Below are 13,212 nucleotides of genomic sequence, written 5' to 3' on the forward strand. Positions count from 1 at the left end.
ACTATGCAGGGACTTGTATGTGCAAGGTATTCTTTTAATTCCTGGTACTCCCATAGCTGTTTTTCCATCCTGCTGTGGGAATTATTCTCAGTAAACTTTATTTTATTTCAGTTTTATGATTAATGACAATATCTACATTTTCCTAAGCTGCTATAAATGTCCCATTTGTTCAAATGTTAAGTAAGCCTTATTGAGGAAGAAACAAAAGTTACCTCCGTTGATAGATTGCATTTTTACATCTAAATGTTTTCAGGGAATAGATTTTTTTTAAAGCACTCTATGGCTCCAGGGTTACTGATTCCTGTGTCTAAATTAGCTCAATATTCACAGACATGAGGAAAGCCTCTTTCTCTGAGTTTCTGGTGAAACAAACTCATTTTTGGTCTTCTATAAAAGTAATTTCCTGATAAGACTGTGAACTGAAGATTTAATTATTTTTTTAAGAGATGCATGCACTCTCTTCTTCCACAGTCAGGTTATCTGTCTTTAGAGAAAAGGCAGCTTGCTCCCTCCTCCTCCCCCCCTCCACACACACTATTTACTTTTTACAGTGGGTGTTCCTTTCTACTGGCTTACTTGGTTACAGTGAAGTAATCTCAATAATGGTTGTTTATTTGAAAATCAACAACAAGGAGCCACCACTAAACAGCAATAATACAAAGTAGATGGGCTGGTGTGTGGATTTTTATCTTATTCGTGTCTGGGTGACTTTCAATGGTTAAAATTCCTCAAAAGTTTTAGCCAACAAGAATTGGGTGGGGACTTTCTGCTGATATGAGAATGATACTTTTGTTTGCATGCAGGAAGAGATGTAGAAGAAACTAATCCCTCAAAAGCATTTTTTTTCTTTCAAAGAAAATAAAACCAAGAATCCTCTATGATAATTTTTTTTCTTAAAGAATAAAGCGTTAGCATCTAAAAAAGAAAGAAAATGTGGAGAGTTTTGCTTCACCTTGAAAACAACTTCCTGTTATAAAGGATGTGAAAAGAGGGATTTCCCAGAGCCCAACTAGAATTCTGTGTGTATGTTGGGGAGGGGAGGGGTGGAATTAAAGGCTCACTATCAACTAACCTCTGGGAATTGGCAAGAAAGAACTAACTGGGTACCCACCTTAGGGAGTACTCCCTTGTCAGTGCAGTCACCCCCAGCATCTCCCCCTTGTCTCCAAGGAAGAAGTATTTTTAATGTTAGCTTTGGTTTTAGTTTGCTCCCTAGGCCAAAGGGCATTTTACAAACTAGCTTGGGGGTTGGGGACCTAGGACAGATCCAAGGATTGGGGGAGGGCTGCATTTTACCTGTTTGGCAGGCCCTCTTTTGCTTAAAAAAAAAAAAAAAGAAAGAAAGAAAGAAAGAGGAGGGGGGGGAAGAGAAAGAAAGGGGGGCAGCTATCATTCTTTGCCCATACCCTAGGCCCCCGCTACTCTCTCACTCCTTTTCAAACTGTGGCGGCCTCACAAGCTCCTACTTTAAAAGGCCTGAGATGTTTTGCATGAAGCCCTCACAATAGGGGTTGAGGGAATTGACAGTTTCAAAAACAAGGCGTTCAGTCCTTTCCAGCTGCCGGCCTCGCTCTCTCGCACCAACTCCTCGTTCCTCTCTGCTGGTGGCGTCCTCCGAGGCGCACGGGGTCCCCCCCACCCCGCCAGCCTGCGCTCTGGCCGGCCCACCCCGCCCCCGAGCTGTGTTTGTAAACAGGGGTCAGTGGCCAGGGGCTGCTGGCGCGGGCTCTGGGCCTAACGGCCTGGGAGGGAAGGCAGGGGACAAGTGAGCAGGCCAAAGGCTGCAGGCAAAGAGCTAGCCTGGGGGACAAGAGGGATTCAGGGTCCTTTTCTCCCTGGCTTGCTCCCCAACCATCCAGCTGGGGTGAGGCTAGGCCTGCAGTGACCCAAGGCACTTTTGAACTCTCTGGCCACCAGCAGAAAGATGTTTAAGTGCCGCCATTTTGCATGGTGGCAAACAAATTTCTTTGTGACTTGTTCCCCCCTCCCCCTCCCGATCTTCTAGTCCTTAGAACATGTGACAATTTCGTGTCCATCCCCAGCTTCCACTTTGAAGAGCCTGCACCTCAGCTCATCTGCAGCAGCCTCTTGGTCCACGATGCCTGGAGGCTGGGAGCCTAGGGCAGCAGGGTGCCTGGCCAGCCCAGGCCTCCTCCCTCTGGGCCAGCCCTTGGGGACTGGACTGCCTCCTCTCAATTTGCACTCCTTTTGTGTGTCTTGAAGTCATTGCCCATCCCTATACTGCTGCCTGGCTATTTCTCACCTTCTCACCCAGGCCTCCTCTTCTCCTCGCCAGGCAGATGGATGGCTTAGCTCTTTGCATTGGGCAAAGGGCTGGCCAAAGCCTCCAAAATGAGAGTTGGGGATATGAGTGGCTGAGAGATGAGACTTCCCGTTAGAGCCGGAATGACTGAGAAGCCACCTGGGAAGTGGCCCAAGAGTGGAGACCCTGAGTGTGGAGAGCACACAGCTCCTAAAAGTGGGAGGATCCAATGGAGCCAGGGCTTCCTTGGTTCTGATTGCATGGAGGTCTCCGTCCCTTTGGAACTTCTCTCCGTGCCATCTGCAAGGGAAATGATGACCTGGAAATGGGAAACAGGAGACAGTGACCTGGAAAAGCACCCTGGGCTTGGAAGGTTGGAGTGCAGCAATGCAAACAAAGCTGCTACTGGGGATGAGGGGAAACAGAGGTGCACCGCAGATAAGTCACAGGAAAGTGCAACAAGCTTGTTTTCCCGGGTGTTTAAAATGCAGCCCCAGTTGTAAAGTGTGTGAAATTACGCACTGGTCTCTTAAAGAGTGCCTAATTTATAGTAAATAACAAGGTCTTTGTAAATGGCTTTATTATGTTGTTTCTTGTTAATTGTTGAGAAAATCCCCATTGTTGAGTGTGAAAGGCTTTATGAGCTAACCTGGTCCGGGGCGCAATCAGAGGGCAGTAAATGGCCGCTCGGCCTCCAAGGCCTTGCGCAGAGAAGCTGGCGCCGGCCGAGAGTGCCGCAGGGACCTCTGGAGGTGCTGCTTCGGCCTGGGAAGAAAGTGGCCAGGTTTTTCCAGGTTTTAATTAATGAGAAAGCATGTTTTGAACTCGCGGGCCCGGAAGAGCAGCTGGCTGAGTACGGCCAGGGAGCACGGCTGGCAGCGGAGACTCGGGGCAGCCAGGGCCCAGGGGAGGCAGTGCGGCCCCGGGGCTCCCCTCCCGGGTCACAGCCCACAGGAGGTCGCGCCACGATCGGATCGCAGCCCAGCCATCCCTGGGCTCCAGCTCGCGCCGAGCTGCTGCGGTGGGACTGGGCTGGGGTGGGGGGTGGGGGCTTTGTCTCCAGATCTCGGGTCGCTTGGAGTCTGAGCTCAGGCCCATTCCACCAGGCTTGCTGAGCCCCCCAAAATGCCTATCGGCCGGGAGGAACCAGAGGGGTCTACAGGCAGAGCTGGTTCCCGGGAGAGCTCTAGGCCCTGCCTGGGCCTCCTTGTCTTTTGTTTCGAGTGCTCTTTCCTTGCCTCCCTCCCTCTTTTTTTCTGTCTCCTCTCTCACAAACACACACACACACACACACACACACACACACACACTCTCCCTTGGAACCCTGAAAAGGAGTCAGAAGGCAGGAGCAATCAGAGAGGAAGGAGTTTTGAGTCCTGGATGTTTAACAAGGAAAACAATTTCTGTAGCCCAAGACGAAATAATTCGTGTCTTCTTTTCCTATCTCCTCCAGTTCTCTTTCCAGCTAGCTGGGATCCCCGGGAAGTAAATGGGCACATAAATACATTTAAAAATAAATAAATAAAGGGCAGGCTTCATTGTAGGAAGTTAGAAAGAGAGGGCCTTGCTAGGTCCTGCAGGCAGAGAGCTGCAGGCCTTTCCTGGGATTTAGGACCGAGGGGGAAAAGCAGCTGCCGCTTCTCTGCAGCTTCTGAACTCTGGGCACTGCAGCTAGAGGGGAAAAAGAAATTTCTTCCGGGGGCCCGCATCAGCAGAAGAAAACCTGGGTTAGGTGAACCCTCTGTGAGTGAGGGTTTGGACATTAGCTAATACAAAACACAAGGAAATGTTAATTCCCGTCAGAAAAACCTGTATTCAGCTGTCTTTCTTCCTTCTAAGATGGCTCTCTGCTTGCGCACTCTCCCTCTCACCAAATTAGCTATTACGTGCAATCCCCCAGGGTTTAAAGCACTTGTTTCGCGGATTCGCGTACAACCCATATTAACTATGCACTTTCTGGTATTCCTCTTGTGACTGTCCCTGCTTCTTCCTTTCTTTGCGGAGAGTATGATGCATTTTATTTTAGTCCAATCGATGCGTGCAAATACTGGGATAACACAACCCACACATCTGCGGTGGAGGCTGTTTTCAAAATTGAGTTTAGGGATCAATACTAAGTCGAAATGCTCCAAATTGCACGAATTCACCAAATTCAAGCCTTGGGCTTCCAAGCCCCTTGCCTGACTGATTAATGCACTCGCCAGCTATAGCTGCTCCTCTATACTTACTTAGTTTCTCCAAACAGGATGTTTTCATCCTGTGTATTTGGCTTTCCCTAAAGATCACTCAGTTTGGTTGGAAAAAAAAAACAGAACCTCAAAATGCGCGGTGTTAAACCGTTGTCAATGGCTTCTATGCGGGTCTCCTCACACTTCCTTTGCTGACCATCATTACCCCCCCCCAACCCCCCCTCTGTTTGTATTTTCCCAGGACCTAACTGTAGCACCTACAAAAGCCATAATAGGTACTCCAAAAACCTTTGCTTAATAGAATTCATATTTTACTGGCCAAGGAACAGCCACTACTTGGCTCTTGGGGTTTCTTTTTCCAGATCTCAGCTGTTTGGGTCATAGCACTGTAGCTCTCTATTCTTTAGCAGCCGGGGGTCATAGCTGCGGGGGACTTCCCCAACTTGGGGGTTGGGGAAAGGGTTGTTTCTCTTGTTGCAAGGGACACTTAAGGCTAGAGAGGTGAACAGAGTGGGAAAGAGAATTAGGAGAGCCTACTACTTGCAGATGTGTGTGTGTGTGTGTGTGTGTGTGTGTGTGTTGTGGTATACAGCCTGAAAAACCATATCTAGGTGAAAAAGAACAACTCAAGAACCTAGAATGCTAGAAATGTTTGTTTCTTAGATCCTGCTGCCAGTGTTTTCCTTCAGATTAGATGACTGGGACAAGATAAAAAGCGAAGGGGGGGGCGCGCTGGTGGTGGAGGGGAGATATAGTAAGTAAGATAGTTATTCATCTAATCAGCACCATCAATAGGTTTGTATTTTGGATGGGAAGGCTGAGTAGCCAACAGAATCAGAACCTAAAATACCACCAGTCTTGCAAAGAGCGACTGCTCACACAAGTCTCCAAAGGCCTTCCCCAGATGCATGGAAGAAAGGAAGGGAAACAGAAGGGAAACCATTTGAGTTGTGGCCTGCCCTCTTCCTGAAGCCATGACCAAAAAAAAACACAAACAAATAAACAAACTCAGAATTCTTCTGGAGACTAGGTTATTGGAGAAGCACATGCAGGACACTGAAAGGTTTCAATATAACATCTATTGTTAGTGCTTGCCTTCATAAAGATCAGTTTAAGTTAGCTCCAGGAAAAGCACAATATTTGTAATAAATGATGAACTGTGGAAAGGAAAAGCAGGGGATTCCATTTAGTTTAGCTTCTTTCCTGTGCAAGTTAGATAAAGCACAATATATAAAAGATACGAAAGCTACAACTTGGTCAGCAGGTAAGCATTTCGGTCTTGAAACAACCTGAAAGGGCCTAAGTCATTGCATCTCCCAGAAACAAAGACACATTTTGCATTCATTTTTCTTTTCTTTTCTTTTCTTTTTTTTTTTGTTGGTTATGGGCCTAAACTCTGGGCCTGGGCGCTGTCCCTCAGCTCTTCAGCTCAAGGCTAATGCTGTACCACTTGAGCCACAGTGCCACTTCTGACTTTTTCTGCTTATGTGGTGCTGAGGAATCGAACCCAGGGCCTCATGCATGCAAGGCAAGCACTCTACCACTGAGCCACATTCCCAGCCTATGCATTCATTTTTCTTGTCTCTATCTTTTCCCCTCCCTTCAAATAAATATCCTAGGTGTCTATGGGGGGGGGGCAAATGTCCCAGATGAGGGTTTTGGGTTTTGTTGTTATTGTTGTTGTTATTGCTTTGATTCTACATTGGGTCCAAATATGCAGTCTGGTGGATAGTTATTAAACTTCAGATCTCAGGTTATCATATCCATTTGAAATAAAGCCTGCAGTAGATTGTAGAAATTGCTAGGAACAGAGTTATTTGTCTTTCTTCATTTTTCCCTTTTATCTTCCCCCCCCTTTTTTTCTCTTTCCCCATTCTCTTGGCTTCTCTTTCCTCCCCCACCTCCCCCACACTTTCCCTACCTAACTCTTGCAACCCAGATTAAGACTACAGGAAGAAATACCAATATTTAGTAATTCTTTCTCCTGAGGTGGATAAAGGGGGAAGAGCTGGACCTAAACCAGTACTGAGGGAAGCAGTCTGGGAGCCTGTGGTGATCCTGAGCTTCCTTGCTGAGGTGTAGGCCCATGCTTTGCAGCCTCTCCTCCTGCTTGTACTGAGCTATTCTGGTTGGAGTATAAAAAAACAGTGTGGATCTCAAGACCAGGAGAGTGCCACTCCATAAACACATAGCTATGGTTCTAACATGGAATGTATTGCCAGATGCAAATGTACAAAAATGCTTTTAATTTTGTTCCAAGTGTTATACATCATTTGGCAAATTGGTCTACAGAAAGCCAATTTTAATTTTTTTCTATTACCAATAAAGAATTAAAAATGTATACATCAGTACCACTGGAGACTTTTTTTTTGTTTCCTAAATAAGGAAGATTTCTTTTTAAAGTGGAAGAGCTTGGGTGACATTTGAATCGTCTGGTTTTTGATGCTGGTATAATTTTAAGAAAGTAATAAAAACATTAAAATCCTTGTTTATTTTATCCTTTCACATCTTTATGGGCCATAAATTTAAAAATGAATTAGCAAAGTAGTTAGATACTCCTGTCATCTTCATTAGGAAACTACCCCTGAAACATCTATTTTTTCCTTGAAATATCAACATTTCATATTATCTTATACATGGTCATTAATGCTTGTAATTTAAGATCCAGTTAAATAGGATAGGGCAGAACTTATTTTGCAGAACTTCAATGAGAAGGCATTATTTCATGTTTTGTAGGCTTGGGTGGCCAGAGTTTTTGAAATCTTGTGCTTTGTGTCAATCCCTAACTGGTTTATCTAAATAGAATCTGATACTATACACATGAGGGCCACTCGTAGTACCCTGTCACCACAGAAGGAATTTCTAGATGAATTGGAAGCATTCTGGTTGTGAATTTCCTATCTCTTCCTGTTTTGAACCAATACTATAGTGCATACTCCAAGCTTGATTTTAAATGTGACCTCCTAAAAGAAAAAAGGAACCTGCAAAAATAATCATTATTAAGGAAAAGAAAAGCAGGAACTCTTTCATAAATACTGTTAGGACCATTAATTCCGGTGACCTGCAATGATGTGCGTGGCATCATTATGGCTGTTCTATTGACATGGTTTCTTCATTCAGGATCTTGGCCAAAGGAATAGTATGTCAATGTGCAAAATTCTAGACAAAGATAAGCCATTACAATGGAAATAGCAATGTGTAAAGTCTCATCGAAGCCAATGAAATTGAGTGTAATATCCATACAGCATTTCATCTGCTTGCTCCAGGATTTAGTATGCGGCTCAACATTGAAATGGGATTATGCATATAAAATGCCAATATAGAATACACTGCCCAATAAAACATTAGAAAAGCAACTTACAGTCCATACACATGAGCTTTACTTAAGTTTGAACTTAATGGGCAAAATAACCCACAGTACCATCAGAACACTAAATCTACACAATGTCCTCACTCTGGTTTTTCATGCTTCTTTCTGCATGATCCCCCCCTCAACCCCTCTCCTATCCAAACACAATTCTTTTAAGGGGACTCTTCAAATCATCCAACAATTCCCAGGGGGTATTCCAGGAGTCTCTTAAAGTGTCTTTCTAAATTAAAAGGCTCCAAACAATTTAAGTGCATTTAAAAAAACAACAAAAACAACAACAAATGTATATGTGGTGTGTGTATGTGTGTGTGTGTATATATATCAGAAAGTATTTAGACTTGCAAATCTAGGACATGTAAAGAAGAAGAAGAAGAAGAAGCAGCGAGGGACCAAAGAGAAAAACGCCCCCACAGTGGATTACAAGGTTATGGGACAGGTCACTAGGAAAGGGAAATAAAACAGAATGTTAGGTTAGGCTTGTAAATTATGCACCTTTCAGGGAAAGAGGTTTAAGGTCTCTTCACTCAAGGGTTTTTTTTTTCTTTCTCCCATCCATTTTGCTATTAATTCTTAACTCTTGGTAGGCAGTTCTTTAATGAGGTTGTTTGTGGCAGGTTAATTTTCTCCAATCTACTGAATTCCTCATTTTCCCTTTTAAGTGCCCTGCTGCCTAGAGCTTTCAGAATTTTCCATACCAGAAGAAAACAGAATAAACGTGATGAAGTTGCCTGGCTGGGCTGGGAATTAAAAACAAAAAAACAAAAAACCAAAACGTTATGTGGACAGATAAACAGAGGGTCAGATGGGAGTGGAAGGGCAGAAGCCAGGCTGAGTTGGGGGCAAGAGGGAGAGAATTTGGTCTTAGGAGAGCAATGACCCTAGGAGTGTAATATATTAAATATTGCAGCGATCGATTTCAATACCCCAAGTGGACACGGGAATAAAAATTCACCAACAAGCTGAAGTGATTAGGAATGCTTTGTTGTGAGGGGAAAAAATGTGATTTTCTTTAAATCCTTTTTGTTCAGGTTAGAAGAGGCCCAGACAATCCAAGTGTAAGCCCTGGACTCCCAGTTTGGGATATCACCCTAAAGGTTAGTCATATCTCAATGGTACTTCTGCACAGTGGAAAGATGAGCTATGTACCAAGGAGGATTAAATATCAACCACAATTATGGGCTGGTGGCTCTAGGAGCTTTCCTTCCCAAATCAGACAAGAGGACGATTTGGAGAGGCTATGCCTTTCTTGTGCATTAGTCTTTGTTTCAGTTCTGGGACAAAGCAGGGGCTTTTGCACAATTCTTTTTTTCATTAAAATCCAGGCAAAATGCACAATATAGTTTATAGAAGATCGAAACACAATAGTGGGACATAAAAACATCCTTTGGTGCTATGCATGGGAAAGATTTTTGATGTGTCATTCTAGGGGACAAATTGTGAAACTATCATGGATATAAACAGATACCTGCTACCACACCATTCTGTTACTGATATCAGAATTGGGTGAGATTCTACTCTTTTTTCCTACCAAATCCAGTTCTCAGACAATCATGCTGTGTGTTGTGTTCTCTCTCTCTCTCTCTCTCTCTCTCTCTCTGTCCAGGAATCTGTTTAGGGATTTGGGGTAGTCACGGTGCACGCTGCTTGGAGCAAGGGGATTGTTTTCAGTCACAGCCTAATGGGCAAAGCCTGGGCCCTTCACACTGGGGACACCAAGTCTGCTGCTAGGGACACACTGCTGGATGCCTGCATGCAGCAGCAGCAGCAGCAGCTTCTGCAGCTGCCTCCTCCTTCCGTGTGGCGGCTACAAATCTGGGAAAGAAATGCAGCATCATACAAAGGATTTCTTTAATGAGGAAGAGTTGTTCAAACTGACTATGGGCGGTGGCCGCTTCTCAGGCTTCTTTTCCCTTCCACAAGACCTTTTCTTTATGTATTGGCCAGGGGTTAGAAAAGGCACCCTCCAACACACACATGTACCCCACTTCCCCTGATAACCCCCACACAGGCTGACTTCTATTTTACCCTAGAGGCTGAAGAAGGATTGATTCACAAGGTCTGAGTCTGGCTGGATTGTAGAGTTGAGAAAAAGCAAACCCTCTCTCTCTCTCTCTCTCTCTCTCTCTCTCTTTCACACACACACACACACACACACACACACACATACTCCTTTTTCTGCCATCAGTCATCTAGATTTCTATCCATCACAATCGTGGTAGCTCTCACTTGCAGTATGTTCCTAAGGACCAGTCGTATTTCTGTGTGAGCCTTTCCTGACCAGGGAAGAGGTCAGACAGGAGAAGGAACCCTAAGCTACCTTATTTCTTTGGAATCTAAAATTCATGCTAACCATGGTGGGTTAAGACTGCGATTAGTTGTTCAGCAGAGCTCTTAGGTTCCTGCAGATCGAATCTCCCAAGCTTTCTGTGGAGTGATGAGTGGCTAAGGGAAGCTATTATGCCCTAGAAAACTGTTTATCTCCTTTAAGTTACATGGACTTCTTCCTCTCTTCAGGTTGGGTTCAGTCAGGTGCAGGGGTAAAACAGCATTCAAAAAGGTTACCTTTCCAGGTGCCAATGGCTCATGCCTGTAATCCTAGTTTCTCAGGGGGCTGAGATATGAGGATCACTATTCAAAGCTACCCAGGGTAAAAAAGTGAGACTTTTAGCTCCTATCACCCACCTGCTCTCCTTAAAAAAAAAAAAAAAAGTCAGAAGTGGAGCTGTGGCTCAAGTGGTGGAGCACAAAGCTTGAGCACAAAAGCTCAGGAACAATGTCCAGGCCCTGAGTTCAAGCCTTAGGACCAGTCTGCACAAACACAAAAAGTCACCTAGAGAAACTAGTTCTTGATTGTGGGAAAGACTGAATTAAGGGGGAATTTGTATAAGAAAGGAATTGCCCCATCTTACTCATTCCTCCTGGCCATTCTTTCCTCCTTTCCCCTTCTTGTCTCCTCCTCCTCTATCTTTTAAATCAAGTCAGAGGAACATGCAGGTTTAAAAGCACTTGCTACTTGTCCAGTGAGCGGTTGCTGAAGCTTGAGTCTAGCCGCTGTGCCTGGGCAGGTGGGAGTGTGCAGAGAAGATTCTTGTTCTTGTGGCTTGGTAGTTTGTGGTAGTTTGAAGAGAAGGAATCTAGTGGGAGTGGATGCGTGAGGGGAACATGGAGGCGGGGTGTTCTGAGTCCAGGGACTGAGCTCTGGGTCCCTGAGGGCCAGCTTGGGTATAGGTACCTGTTGCTTGAAGTCTCTGGGAAGTCTTTGTGTTTCTGGCCTCTTTTAAGTCTTGGGGTTAGGTCGGGCTCTCCCTGAGGCTTCTAGATTCACCTGTCATTACGCTCACTGACCAGAGACCTTGACAAACGTCCACAATGTGGGTCTGAACGAAGGCTCTTAAGGTTCACTGAGCTGTGTGTAGAACTTTGCAACACTGCAAATAGGCGAGAAATTTTGCCTATTCTTGTGACGGGAGATACAAGTTTGCACTTCACGTGGAAGCATGAGAAAAAGCGGGATGGGGAGGGGAAGGGCGGGGGCTGGGGGTGGGGGCGACTTTTGGCCAAAAGCCCCACTGTAATCTCCAGAACAATTTCATTTCCTTTGCAGCACCCTGTCTACCCAGGGCCCAGGCCTCAGAAAGGTCATGCAGGAGACGGAGCTTAAGGATGGGGGTGGGAAGAAGATCAGGGTTCTGCCCCCTGGCTGGGTCGCAGGTGAGGGCAGCGCTGCTGGGTTGTTGGAATTGTGGTGGGGGGTGGTGGTGGTGGCGGACAGGATGGAAGGCCTCAGGACAAGGGAGGAGCAGAGCTTTGCAAAGATCTGGCGTCTTCCAGAGGGGTTTCTTAGGAATTCGCACGTCCCTCCTCTTGGGGCGGCTGGCTGGGCTCCCCCCCGCCCCCGCTCCTCCTCCTCCCTACCTCCCCCCTCCGCCGCCCCTTCCCCCGGAGCTGGTCGCAGGGAGCTCGGGTTTCCGCCCAGGCCCGGGCGCTGCCAGGCGGCTCTCGCTTCGCCAGCTCGGCGGAATAGGCCTTTCCCCGCTTGCGGAGAAAGGGAAAAGCGCGTGCGCCGCGAGGGCGGGCTGCGAGCGCGTAGTCCCCAGGAGTCCGGTCGTTCTCGGGAAGCCAGATGGTTCCCCCGACCCTCCCCAGCCCCCTCGACAGGCCAAGCGGGCATTCAAGTGTGTGTGTGTGGGGGGGGGGCTTCCCTGGGAAGTGGTTTCCCACGGCGCCGCCGAGGTCCCTGGGAGTTGCCGGGCTGCGGGGAAGTCCAGGCGAGCAGCGGAGGGAAGTAGCAGGCCGCGGGAAACGCGCGGCCTCTCTCCTCCGAAGGGGAGGTGGGGTGGGGGAGGGAAGAAGGGAGCCTTCGGAACTTTTGAACCCTTTACTTTAAAGGGATCGGTCGATCAGGTTCCTCTGCGAAGACCGCAGCCCCACCTCCCGTCCCCACGTCCGCTGGCCGTCCGGGTCACCCCGGCTGCGAGTGCGCCGCGGGGTCCCCGGACGCACGGGTGGTGCTTTGCCCGCGCGAGCGGCTGTGGCCGGCGCCTGCACATGAATTCCTAGGTGGGAACCCACACGTGGAGGGCGGGCTCGCGTGTTCCCCCCCCCGGCCCACTCATAACCCTCTGCAGGTGAAAGTCGCCAGCGATCGCTTTTCCCATGACATCGGTCCCCGGCACGACTCCCTCCCTCCAAGGAATCCCTCGCAGGAGCCGGGGCTCCGCGCTAGGGAACCGGGGAAGAAGGCTCCAGGCTTCCCCGAGTTGATGATTAATGTGGGCTCGACGCCTTTGGCCTGGGGAATTGTCTCCGTCTAGGAAAAGGAAAAAAAAAAAAAAAGAAAACAGGCGTGAATGATCCAGGCCTGGGACTGGGGCGGGGTGGGGGTGGGGGGGGAGGACGAGTTTGGAGACTCCCGGATGTCCCCGAGTGGACTGGGTAAGCCCTCGCCGGGCAAAGGTTCTCCCTTGCTGGCTTCCAAGTACATTCCTGGGGGTAAACACATTAGTATTATTAAGTAGGTGGAACAGAGGGTGCTGGAAAGGGGGACATGGCAGCGGGGCCCGGACCCCCTGATATTCTTCTCGGGTGACCAACCAGGGGTGCTTCCAACACGAAAATAGAAACGTAACATTCGACTGGACGAATTAATTTTTGACGGATTTACGGCGTGCTTTTTCTTTCAGGCGGTATTCATGGGTTCTTTTCGACGCGTAGTGCGGACCGAAGACAGAAATATAAACAAGCACTTTCTGCTTTGCCGAAGCCCCCTTCACACTATCTCTCAAAGAAAGATCAAGACACTTTGTGAATTTACACCCCCCCCTCCCAGATAATGCCTCATATTCCGAATGACTGATCAGAGAACTCCGGTATTGTTAAATAAAATGAGA

This window comes from Dipodomys ordii, unplaced genomic scaffold, assembly GCF_000151885.1.
Source record: "Dipodomys ordii isolate 6190 unplaced genomic scaffold, Dord_2.0 Scaffold24, whole genome shotgun sequence".
In the NCBI taxonomy this organism is placed as follows: domain Eukaryota; kingdom Metazoa; phylum Chordata; class Mammalia; order Rodentia; family Heteromyidae; genus Dipodomys; species Dipodomys ordii.